The sequence below is a fragment of the Echiichthys vipera genome, assembly GCF_963691815.1.
Source record: "Echiichthys vipera genome assembly, chromosome: 4".
Lineage (NCBI taxonomy): Eukaryota > Metazoa > Chordata > Actinopteri > Perciformes > Trachinidae > Echiichthys > Echiichthys vipera.
The window spans coordinates 33,626,397-33,639,879 of NC_139829.1; positions in this window are offsets into that span (position 1 = coordinate 33,626,397).

The window sequence follows — 13,483 nt, forward strand, 5'->3', positions numbered from 1 at the left end:
CTCCCCCTCTAGGACGAAAGCACAAGCCAAGGTTTTGTCTTCTGCATTTGGCTCAAAACAAATACTAAAAAATCACTTCTATCTTTTGACTCGTCCTCCTCCGCTCCCAGCATGGTGGTGTAATTATGGCTGTGCTCTGTGAGTGTCTGTGCACATGTGTTACAGCGGACACTTCGGCTCATCCACACGCTGATTGCTCCAGTTGGGGCTGCACACACATCAGCTCTCTCCCCCTCCACCGTGATTAAACCGCGCTGCATGACAAAAGACGCTCCTGGCATCTAAACAGCAATTAAAGCGAAAATGGCCGCGTCAAATCCAACGACCAGATTTCCGTTTGTCGAGATAATTATAACCATCTTGGTGGCCTGGCGATGCTGGAGGAGGAAATTACAGGGGACCATTGTGGCATCGCAGCAACAATAGAGCTATCTGTCAGATTAGCCCACACCGCTGGCCCGTCGCCCGGAGCATTCCCCGGTGGTAAACGTTATGTTACACTTTTACCCCTTGATTCCTTAAATTCAGCTGAATTGGTTTGAGACATGTTGTTACAGAGGGGCTCTGGGGCCCGGTGCTGTGCCGTCACATAGGTGCTGCGCTTTAAACCGGGCACTCAGCAGCGATCACTGAGAAAAACTGCTGTTACTGGGGCCTCGAACGCTCCTTCCATGCTGCGGGGTGTAACAGAACCACAGTGACATGATCAAACTCTCTAAACTCTCAATTCAGGTTAGAGTGAATTCGCAGTTTGATACAAATGGGACAGAGTGGCCTTTTCTTCAGAGTCGTTTGAACGGTACTAATGTTTCATTGAGGGCGACACGGTGCTGTGGTGGTCGGCACTGTCACCTCACAACAAGAGGGTTCCTGGTTCGAATCCCGGCTGGGGCCCTTCTGTGTGGAGTTTGCATGTTGTCCCCGTGTCTGCGTGGGTTTTCTCCGGGTTCTCCGGTTTCCTCCCACAGTCCAAAGACGTGCAGGTGTTCGGTTCATTGATGACTCTAAATCACCCGTAGGTGTGAATGGTTGTCTGTCTCTGTTCGTCTCTATGTGTCTCTGTGATAGACTGGCGTCCTGTCCAGGGTGGACCCCGCCTCACGCCCGATGTCAGCTTGGATCCAGCCCTCCGCGACCCCGACAGGGACAAGAGGTTGAAAATGAATTAATAATGATTCATTGTCTTGTTGCTTGTTGCCTCACTTTTAGTAAATTTCAGTATCCTCAGTTGATTTTTTAATGGCCACCAAGCAACACCACTGAAGTTTCCGTACTTTGGTGAAATACACAGGCACGAGCTCACCTGCGTTTAAGGAAACTCATCAACTCGAGCCGTTAACTTCACCCTTCGATTCAAAGAGGCCGACTTCTACTATCAAACATGCAGACACAGCTCCTAAAATGGCACAATTTAAGGATTTTAATGTTGGAACGAGCCTTTTTCATGATGAACTAATGTATTTCTTTATACGAGGGCATCATTTCCACTGGGGGTGTGTGGGACATGTCACACACACACACCGTCTGCAGTAAAGGGACAAATGTCATAATTAATAGTAATCGTGACTTTTAAATGATATTAGTGTGTAATCGTATTAAAGACACATGCCTGCATACACATCGTCTTAAGAACCTCTGGCTTGTTGCCTTAAATGAACTGTACATGTATTTATTAGTATGAGTCATATTTCATTTGTCATGTCTCATGTGTGGTATAAAGAACTCATGTTGTCACTTCAACCACTCCTTAATTACACATTAGATTTAAAGGAAGAAGAAGAATGACCTTATATATCCCGCAACGGGGAAATTGAATTTTTTCACTCTTATTATTAATCATGTTACTGAATGGTTGTCTGTCTCTGTTCGTCTCTATGTGTCCTGTGGCGTCCTGTCCAGGGTGGACCCGCCTCACGCCCGATGTCAGCTGGGATCGGCTCCAGCCCCCCACGACCCCGACCCCGGGATAAGCGGTTGAAGATGAATGAATGAATGTTACACACACAGGCCCGAAATACACACACAGGACCTATACATGCAGTTAAGGAGAGATGTCAGAGCGAGGGGGCTGCCAGCGACCGGCGCCCCGAGCAGTTGGGGGTTCGGTGCCTTGCTCAACAGCACCTCGGCAGTGCCCAGGAGATGAACTGGCACCTCTCCAGCCACCAGTCCACGCTCCCTACATGGTCCACACAGGGACTTGAACAAGCGACCATACGGTTCCCAGCCAAGTCACCTATGGACTGAGCCGCTGCCGCCCCAAGAACTTGGATCGCCTGAGATTTACGCTCTCGAGCTCCCGTAATAGTCGCTGTCTATGGATTCGTTCGCACAATGCCGCGGTGCTGATTATAACAGAAAATGAATCATGGTGTAATTTCTCCTTTGAGTACATCACAGCATTGTTTCGTTCTTCTCTTTCCACAGTAAACATCAAACGCAGTGACTCACGAGCCTCGTGTTTGTCCCCGTACGTCTATCTGTTTAGCTTCGCCCGTGACAAATTGTGGAATTAACACGCAAAACACACAATGACCATTGGAATCTGAACAAAGCACAATGTAAAGAATCAGCATGCATGGATGAATGGATAGAAAATAGCTCCAGCTGCTGGATGCAAACACAGGAAGTGCCATTCTTCCCTTTGTTTACAGCTCCACACGGACGCCAGTGCTTGTTTCTATGACGGCCTCGTTTTGTCTGCAGTGCTCTGCGGTTGCCTCGCGGGACAAGACGCATGTGTCTCTTTAATTAATGTTAATTTAACCCAGGACTTGGATAGAATAACACATGTGCATACATTCAAGGGACAGCTGGAGTATACAGTTTGCCCACTAGATGGTGTTATGATGCAAAGAAACAGATGTGAGTGTGATGACAGTGTTCTGTACTTTGTATCCATGGTGATAATACACCACAGTTTCTACGCACACGCTTACTCAGCAATTACAGCTGATCGTGATACTGATAGATGATGACTAAAAAACATCTAATAATTGTTATATTTCCTTATATATTGGGTTTATTATGTTAATTTATTTATTTTATTAAATGTTATAAAGGTAAGCTACAAAACTATAATATGTGTTATGTTTACTATATTTTCCTTATTATATTTTGCATATATTACTAAATTATGGGATTATTAAAGTATTTCTGATTCTGATTATACAGTACTATAGAAGAAGAAGAATTACTTTATTTTTGTCCCACACAGGGAAATTCAATTTTCACTCTTATTATTAATCATGTTACACACACACACACACACACAGGCCCGAAATACACACATGCACAGACAGGACCTATACATGCAATTGAGGAGAGATGTTAGAGCGAGGGGGCTGCCAGTGACCAGCGCCCCGAGCAGTTAGGGGTTCGGTGCCTTGCTCAACAGCACCTCTGCAGTGCCCAGGAGATGAACTGGCACCTCTCCAGCCACCAGTCCACGCTCCATACATGGTCCACACAGGGACTTGAACCAGCAGCCCTACGGCTCCCAGCCAAGTCACCTATGGACTGAGCTACTGCCGCCCCCTTTAATTAATATATCATGTTAATATGATATACTGTATTATTACATCATTATACATCTAATTCATCATTATACATCTAATTCTTTTTTACTTTGTAATTTATCTGTGCTTATAAAGCCTCATCTTATCTAATCCTATATCCTTATATCTAATATCTAATCTTAATTAATAGAGTGATCTGATAAGTCTGGTACAGTAGGGCCTCTGATTAGTCAGTGAGGATTAAAGTGGCTTTGTCTGAAGGATCCACAAAGACAAAACTAAGAGTCAGTTCTCTTTGTTTGACTGTAAATATTAGTGCTGCGTAATAGAGGGAGCAGTGGGGGAAAGTGTATATTTTACAAATATACTCCCGATAATTTGACCTTTTATCAGAAAAGTATCATTAATCAAGGGGATGATCCTGTTCCTGATCCTCTGAGCTTCTCTCCTCTCTGTCTGTATCATTCATGTCTCATCAATGCATGTTACTGATTCGGCTTCTTCCCCGGAGTTGTTTGTGCTTTGTCGTCTCTCAGGTCTCTGCTGATGGTGGTGGTGCCTGCTGCCGAGGTCCTGCATGACGCTTCCTGCTGCTGTTATAATCTATCACCTCAGCTGTGCTTGTTTCTACTATTCTGCTGTATTAATAAGTCATATTCACATCACTATAGATATTATTATAGTTACTGGAAGTGTGTCTCTCTCTGTCCATCTGTCCGTCTTCTCTCTCTCTCGCCTTCTCTTCCTCTCTCCGGTGCAGACAGATGTGCGTCCTCCACAGAGCTGGGTCTGTCTGACGTTCCTGTCTGTTATAGTGAAGGTTTGCGTTGCCACCGCACTCTACGGGGGAATTGTTGGGTCTATGTAAATCATAAATAAGTCATAGAGTGTGGTCTTTACCTACTCTGTAAAGTGTCCTGAGATAACTTTGGCACTGTAAATAAAATTGAATTGAATTGAATTAAACCTGTGCTACTGCATCAACACCAGATGGCACTCTCCCCCTCGCCTCCACAGTGGAGCCACTGTCGCCTTAAATCCAAATGCAAATTAGATTTAGCAGGTTCAATCTCACCGTACCATCTTACGAGCCTCACTTATTACGTCACTGTGCTGAAAATAATAACAATAAACATAAAGCAACATGTGGATGTGCATTGAAACTATGCAGTGACCCGAAGCGTAGCCCTTAACTCGAGCCTGTTACATCAAACCCCAAACAAAGGCTGACCTCAGCTGCTGTCTCTCAAGTGTGTCTCAATCTGTTCAGTTGAGTCAGAAGTCACGTGAGATGCTCGCTGGGCCCTGCACTTGCCATCCACACACACACACACACACACACATCGCTGACACTGAGAACAAACATTAGAACAAGATGATGCAAGTGCAAAAGAACAAAGGAAATGCATGCCCCATTTTGCATGCGAGAAGCCAGTTCCAACCAGTTTGCGCGGCTCCACGTGGACGACAACAGTAATCTCATCCATCTCGTCTCACTGTCTTTTGTGCTCCAGGTAGTAAACAAACCGTAGTGAGTACACAGCCTCACAAAGAAGGCTCTCTCTCTCTCTCTCTCACTCTCTCTCTCTTTCTCTTTCATCGCTGGTAAACAATGGATTTTCTCTGCACCAGTCGAGCAGATGGTGGGTGAAAGCTCCTGATGGCTCGGATCAGGGGGCAGACAGGTGACGGACAAAGACTCCTGGTGCAAAACTGTGGACTTGGGGTTTGAATAAAGTCTGTAATTACGATCGTTCAAACATTAATTAAGCAAAGTAATTCTAAAATCCATTTAATGTCACTCTACCTCCCGTAGAAGCTCATCAACGCTGTGACGTAACTCCGCAAATGACTCATAATTGGGGGAAATAACGAGCTTAGCGTTTTTAGCTTCTTGCAGTTGCACTCTAAGTCTGCTTGAAAGTATACAACTCCATCCTCTGCAGGTGTGGAGCCACTCGTGATTGATGGGTTTGATCTCTCGGCCTGCTTATCGATGCAAAAAGCTGAGCAGGATTCGGACAACGGTGGTCTCCGGCTGCCCCTCACAAGAGAGTCGCCTCATGCACCGAGAAGAATTCAATTCAGTTTTATTTACAGTGTCAAATCATAACAAAAGTCATCTCAGAACACTTTACAGAGTAGGTAAAGACCACACTCTAAGGGCGCACTCACACTGTCCTTCCGCACCGTGCCACCGGTTTTTCGGGTCAAGCCTAGAGCGTTTGACCAGTGTGAGTGCAACCGCTCCGCGCATAACTGCGGCCAGCTGGCCGTCCACGACCCGTCTGAGAGAGGTGGGCTTTTGTAGAGCGCGTTTGCACATGTACGAGCACGAGCGTGCGCACGTGTACGAGCACGAGCACGAGCACGAGCACGAGGTCTACGGCGGCTCTGAGGTCATCTTATGTGCGCCTGTTGGGACATAGAGAAAAGAAGGAGGGACCATGCGCGGACATTTCAAACAATGGCGGTGAAAGGTTCACGTTGGTGTGATGCGGAGGTGGAGTGTTTACTGCAGATTTGGTCGATGAAAAGATTCAAAAACAGTGGACAAGACGCACAAAAACTCCGAAGTCTACGGAAAGATCTGGAAACAAAGCCACGCATCGCCATGACGTCATCAATGCGTGTGACGTGTTACGGCGTAATGACGTATAGGCACCATCCAGGGGGAGAGTCACGGTTTGTGTCCTCAGAATACAGAACCCTGCCTGCTCAGAGGTTACTCTTCTGTGTACGCTGTGGTGCGTCTGCTCTGGCCGGCTGACAGCTGATCTGCTTATGAGCTTTACCGCAGGTGCCAGGCTGCCTGGATAAAGCAGCGGTCCGGTGCGCTCTGCTCTGCTCTGCTCTCTCCTGCTCCCTCTGACTTGACCCACAGGGTTAATCTGAACAGGTTTGAGACCAGTTCTGGGGCGACCGGCCCGGTCCAAGCACATGCAGGATGTTCTGACCCAGCATTAGAAGAAGAAGAAGAAGAATTCCTTTATTAGTCCCGCAACGGGGAGATTTTTTCACTCCATTATTCATGTTACACACAAACACAGGTCCGAAATACACACGTGCACAGACAGGACCTATACATGCAACTAATGGAGAGCGAGGGGGCTGCCAGTGACCAGTGCACCGAGCAGTTGGGGGTTCGGTGCCTTGCTCAACAGCACCTCGGCAGTGCCCAGGAGATGAACTGGCATCTCTCCAGCCACCAGTCCACACTCCATACATGGTCCACACAGGGACTCACAAACACAAACACTAACTAGACATACACACATATGTAAATGCTCATACACACATTCACGCACACACACACACACACACACACACACACACACACACACACACAGCCACGCTGACACACAGACACACACACTCACATCTACATAAACACTAGCTGTCACTACAGAGACATGGCCAGGCAGCGAGACCTGAGGTACAGAGGAGGCTAGAGGAAGCTACCTTTGGGGGGGGGCAACCACACCGGGAGAGATCCTAGTCCAAGGTCACAGGGAGCACCGCCACAGAGAGCCCCCCAACCCGGGCAGACAGGAGCCTCCGCACCAATGTGCAGAGCCCTCTAGTCGCCCGGGGCCGTAATAGTCCACGGGACAGCACCCCCCGCGGCCAGACCAGAGACAACTCCCAATCTGGAAGCCCCCTGAGGAAACACTGGAGATTAAACACTGGTGGTGCAAACTTAGGCAAAGCAAAAGTGACTCAACAAAAGCATATACACAACAACAAGACTAAATCATATTCATTTAGTCATAAGCCATATTTGGTTATAGTATTTATATCATATTTTAATAGCATCTTTCTCATATTTTGTGGTATTTCTTTCTATATTCATGTTCATGAGCGTCTTTTCCCCTCTTAATGTGTTAATTATACTTAACCAACAGCAGGTACAGCCGTGCTTTGAGCTAAATGCTAATGCTAACATGCAAAATATTTCATTTGCCTGTGTTTTCATCTTTGGAAGAACATGGTGATGTTAGATGGTCTGTTATTGTAGCAACCCTCCCTGACACTTCTACTCTATTTTCCACTGTTTACGTTTGGTTGAATTTATTCCAAACTCTGTGCATGTGCTGTTACACGAACACTTAAATGCATCACTTATTTGTCAAATAAACACGGCACAGTGATAACAACACTAAACATCAAGTAAGGTCATGTGGTAAGAAGTATGATTTCTGTCTTTGCATGAAATATTTGAGTTGTAGTCGTGTGTTTTGCTGTTCTCCGTAGGCTTCCTCTTTCCTACTGCAGCTGGAAGTACAGAGGAACATCAGAGCGGCCCGTGTCGTAAAAGACCATGATTACCTGCAGCACTGACCCCATTAGGGACCCTACCCAGCCAGGCTCCTCCCTGTACAGTCATACTCTCATCATGTGCTCCCACTGGTTTGCCAAAGCCTTCATCTTCGCTGCGGCTCTGAGTCGACATCACTGCCAGATTAAGAAATCGTATCGCCCACCTCCACAGCCTAAGAAACACCGTCCGCCTCCCTCTCGCTCTGATTATCATAGTGATGTTGATTATAGGCCAGGATAAAAACAGCCTGAGCTGCAGCTGAAGAACAGAACAGAGGACGAGGGGGGGCAAAATATATATTTTGGAGAGCTTATGAGATCTTATGTTGGCTGAGCAATGCAGACATAATGGTTGTGCCTTTCTTAGTGTTCGACTGCAGGAGACAACGTTCAATTCTGCAGCCTTTTCTCCTTTTGCTACCATCATTCATTCATCTTTAACCGCTTGTCCCTGTCGGGGTCTCAGGGGGGCTGGAGCCGATCCCACCTGACATCGGGCGTGAGGCGGGGTACACCCTGGACAGGACGCCAGTCTATCACAGGACACATAGAGACGAACAGAGACAGACAACCATTCAAACCTACGGGCAATTTTAGAGTCATCAATGAACCGAACACCTGCACGTCTTTGGACTGTGGGAGGAAACCGGAGAACCCGGAGAAAACCCACGCAGACACGGGGACAACATTCAAACTCCACACAGAAGGGCCCCAGCCGGGATTCAAACCAGGAACCCTCTCGTTGTAAGGCCACACGCAAATTATATTGAGGGTTTACAGACGGATATGTACGGGATTTGAATGTTTTCGCCTTAATATTGTGTATGTTGGTCAGCCTCTTTGATCCAGAGTGAAATCTCTTGACTGTTGCTGGATTGGATACAGATGACCGTGATCTCCAGAGGATGAACCCTGTTGCCTAGTGCCATAGACAGGATACCTCTAAAACTAAAGATGATAACATGCTAACTGTAGCGTATTAAACTAGCATTTGCATTAGGATAAAACACAACTGAGTTAAAATGAATTAAGCTGCTTTCCGAAAACAACAACAACAACAACAAAACAAAGCTGATTCAATATATCAATAATCCAGGATCAACTGGACTTTCATTGATCAGGTCACAGAGAATCCGAATGCACCTGGATGTTATTGTTACTCTGTACTGTATCTGCTGAATGAGTGAATAAGCCGGTTGATAAGATATCAACTTAAATCAAGGAGTATATCAGTGTTACGTTTACTTGTTGTTTCCTGGCTCAGATGAGGCAAAAACAACAGTTTAGACTGAATCCCCAAAGCAGTTTCAGTCTAAAGCAACTGGACTTGGTTATTTGTCTAGGAAGACGTTTCACCTCTCATCCAAGAGGCTTCATCAGTTCATGTACGCATCTGACCAGGCATGGACTGGACCAGGAACAGGCTGGGACTGGACCAGGACCAGGACCAGGACCAGGACCAGGACCAGGACCAGGCTGGGACTGGTCCAACTAACTGGTGTGGAGATCCAGGTATTTAACCTCTCACAGGCCGATGATGTCACTGGAACCCTTTGTGCTCCAAGTGCCAACGAGCGTTGTTAGAGTGACAGTCGTTGGTGGGAAGTTGGTTTCGACTTCGTTAGTGCTTTGGGGAAAACGATGACCTGGCAAAGGAGAACATGCACAGGCCTTGAACTGAATCTTTATGTTGGCAATACGGTTCGGAACGATGAATTTCCTCTATGCACCACCATAAGGTTGGTTGGTTGGTTGGTTGGTGGTAAAATATACAACTAATGGAAGGATTATCGTGAACTTTTGTACAGAAACAGTCTCTAGAGGATATTCTGTTATGATTTCATGATTTCATGATTTAGAAGAGCAACTGTATTTTTATAATATGTTTATCCTTTGACTTTTCTTTAGCACCACATAAGGTTGATATTTATGCTCTGAAAATTGGTACAGACATTAATGGTCCCCAAAGGAGAAATGTGTTTCCTCAGGAGGGGGGCTGGAGTCTCCCTTAGAGAGAGGGGGAGAAGTTCAGCATCCGTGAGGAACTCAGAGTAGAGCCGCTGCTCCTTTGCGTTGAAAGGAGCCAGTTGAGGTGGTTCAGGATCATCTGGTAAGGATGAACCCTGGGCGCCTCTCTAGGGAGGCGTTCCAGGCACGTCCAGCTGGGAGGAGGCCTAGGGGAAGACCCAGGACCAGGTGGAGAGATTAGATCTCCACACTGACCTGGGAACGCCTCGGGATCCCCCAGTTAGAGCTGGTTAATGTGGCCCGGGAAAGGGAAGTTTGGGGTCCCCTGCTAGAGCTGCTGCCCCCGCGACCCAACCCTGGATAAGAGGCTGAAGATGAGATGAGATGGACAAATGTCTTTGTGAAACTCAAGGAGTTCGGACTCAGGCCACCGACAGAGTCATTGTGTTTGTTGAAATTTTAGTGAGTTACAAGGTATGAGATCGCAGAGCAGATACGGCCACGGTGAGGAAGTAAATGATGCACAACATATCACAAGGGAACAAAGTGCATTGTTCCTTTGAAAATCACTGGCATGTCTATTATGTTGCATCCCCCTAATGAACTTAGCCCACCAGCTGCTAAAGATATAAGCATTAATGTAGAGCACAGACGTAAACGCAGCCTGGACCAAGCGTGACTGCAGCAGACGGAGTACATATCCGCTCTCCCAGTGGCGTAATGCCTGACGTTTGCCCGCTCCGATATGGATCAGCTACAAAGCAATTGAGCCTTATCAGTTTCCTTTTTCTTTATCAAGTTCCTGTGTGAGCTGATGGATGTTGGGCAGGCCCGTGTGTGTTTGGAAGCAGCTATTGTTGTGCACATTTTACTCTGGAACTGTGAAAACGAACATTAGGGTGAGAGCAATATCCAGAATAGCCGAGGGTGTAAACAAACACACTGGCATTGTTATTGGTCAGTCTATTACACTGAGCCCATTACAGCCACTGCAGCCAAAGCATTCTGCTCATTTTAAACATTTTCCGGGGTTTTTTTGTGACATACAGGTGTGATGGAAATAAGCTTCAGTAAATATAGTTACTAAATTCTATATTTTTCATGTTTTAAAGTTTTTAAAACATGCTGAGCAAATCGTGAACAAATGGAAACTCTATTTACATGGAAATTGACATAAGGGTGCTAAATCAAGTTCGCAATATCTCTATGTGTTCTGTGATAGACTGGCCAGACCAGACAGGGACAAGCGGACAGGGACAAGCGGTTGAAGATGAATGAATGAATGAATATACCTCGGCCTGTCTGAATGCGCGCTCATAGAAACAGAATGAGTAGAAAGGACATTCCCATTCAAATCAACATAGCAGGATGGTCAGAATGGCAGCCATACAACTTCCATACAAACTGACTTGCAGCATGTTGCAAATTCACTGGGGTGAGGTATTGTAGTAAAAACGAGCCAAATGAGCAGTGGAGTAGCAACATCGTGAAGCAAAGCAAGCCACTAAATTACACTTAGACTTAGACTTGGACTTCTGTTTATTGATCCTTTGGGATGAACTCCCGCAAGGAAATTGAGTTTTCAGCAGCTTACAAAAACATGACGGAGGTAATAAACAATACAGTATAAGATAACCAATAATCTCTTGGCTAAATAAATACAGAAAGTACAAAAAAACAGTATCTGATTGGTTGGCCCGTATGTTGGTGATAGAGAGATGGTTTATCCAATCAGCAACCAGGATTTTTGCCCCTTCCCAAAAGATCTCCAACCAAGAGTCCCCAGATGGATTTGCAGAGCAAATGAGAATTATGCGAATCAATCCATCTGGCGGAATCAGGTTAGTAGTACTGTGCCCACGCAAAAAATCCCCCCCTGGGACAAGGACCCTAAAGCACGGGGCACGGTACGGATGGACAGTGGGAGGGTGCCCTGAGTCTCCATCTATGTCCTGTCATCGGTCCATTCTGAAATTATTGTAACTTGATGCACGACACAAAACACACAAATACATTGTTTGGCAGTCTCCTGTTTGCCAAACTTGTTTGAATAAATCCAAGTCAACAAAAAGTCTGCAGCATTTTATACGGGGGGAAATGTGTCTGTGGGTCACTGTCTGGTTGTGTGTGTACACTGTTGTTAGTTAAGGTGTGAATGCACAGCAATTAACTCGCTTTCCACTATCAGCGATTAACGGTCTGGAGTCCGTTCTGTCTGAGAAAAGCCTTCGGACTCCCAAATGACTCGACTGCTCCCAGGACATGAACTCACTGCCCTGTTACACATTATGTCTGCCACAGTTTACCAGCCGAGTACTTTGATCTGTATTATAACGCTGGTGTTCTCTTAAGCATAGATTGCACTTGGGCATCTGAGATAGTGACAGCCCTTTGCACTGCACCAGTATCCAATGATTACATCATACTTTTATTGCACTTCCTGTGCCCAACTTCTAGGCTAGTCATGGTGGTTTCCTGCGTATTGACCAATATGTGATAGTAGACAGGGTGTAGCTATTATTTTAATTCCTCCACATCAATGATAAGATGAAGATATTGAGGTATTAAATACTTAGTGTATATATTATCAACATACATACTATATATACATACTAATATGTCGTAAAAATCAGTAAATACGAGTGCCATATAACGTGGACTTTACATCCAGGTCAAAGGGGAATCCCATAACCCTTTGGCCATCAACAGGCTGAGCATGCATCTATGCTTCTACAGGAGAATTTACAACCCAGTGCGGTTACACAATTACAAAAATCAATGCCAATCCCCCCAAAATAAGCAGTCAAACATAGATAAAACAAAATATTTGATATATAAATAGGATCTGAGCTCTGCTATTGTTTCTTGGCCTGCACTTCCTCATGCATTGGCCATGGATCAGCTGCACCTGCAGTGCAAGAGACAGGAGAAGTGGGTGGAGGTGTAGGAGGAGAGGGGGGGAGGGGGGTTGGCAGACTGAACAGGACAAAGGGAGTGAGGGGCAGAACAATGGTAAGGCCTTGTGGTGGAACTGGAGCGAGACAGCATGTCTGCAGGGCCCCCGGCCGCCCAACCCCAGAAGGAACCGCGAGCGCCACACAGGAAAGGGCCTTTCTCCAGAGCTGACTAAAACACACACATACCAATTACACAACCCACATACAAACACACATTAATACAGACAAATGTGAACAATAGAGGCCCCCATCCTGACCAAGCCCTGGACATGACTCTGTTGTAACTCCAGGGACTCATCTCACACAAACTCAAGGAACAGACAGTCCTCTCCGGGGGACAGTTACAGAGGCAGAGGCTACTAAAGGTCAGAGCATTCTGTAGGAGAGTCAGCCCTTGGGCTTACTCACTCTCTGCTTACACAGCAATCTCCAGGATGATTCTAGTTAAGGCCACTTTCTGTCATTTATCTCAAGTTCAAGTAGGACAGCATTTGAAATATGAGGCTGCACAGCCAGCTGGCAACCATCATACTGCAGTAGGGTTGTGCCAACCCAGCAACCGGTGATTGCTAATATTCGCCGAGGTGTGTGTGCGTCAGTGGCGGTGGGGAACCAGCTGGGAGATGTATTTGGGCGTTTTCTACACTAATGAATAAAGCAAAATACGATCACAAACGGTCAGGGAAACACCATTTCCTTATGAAACAGAACAATACTACG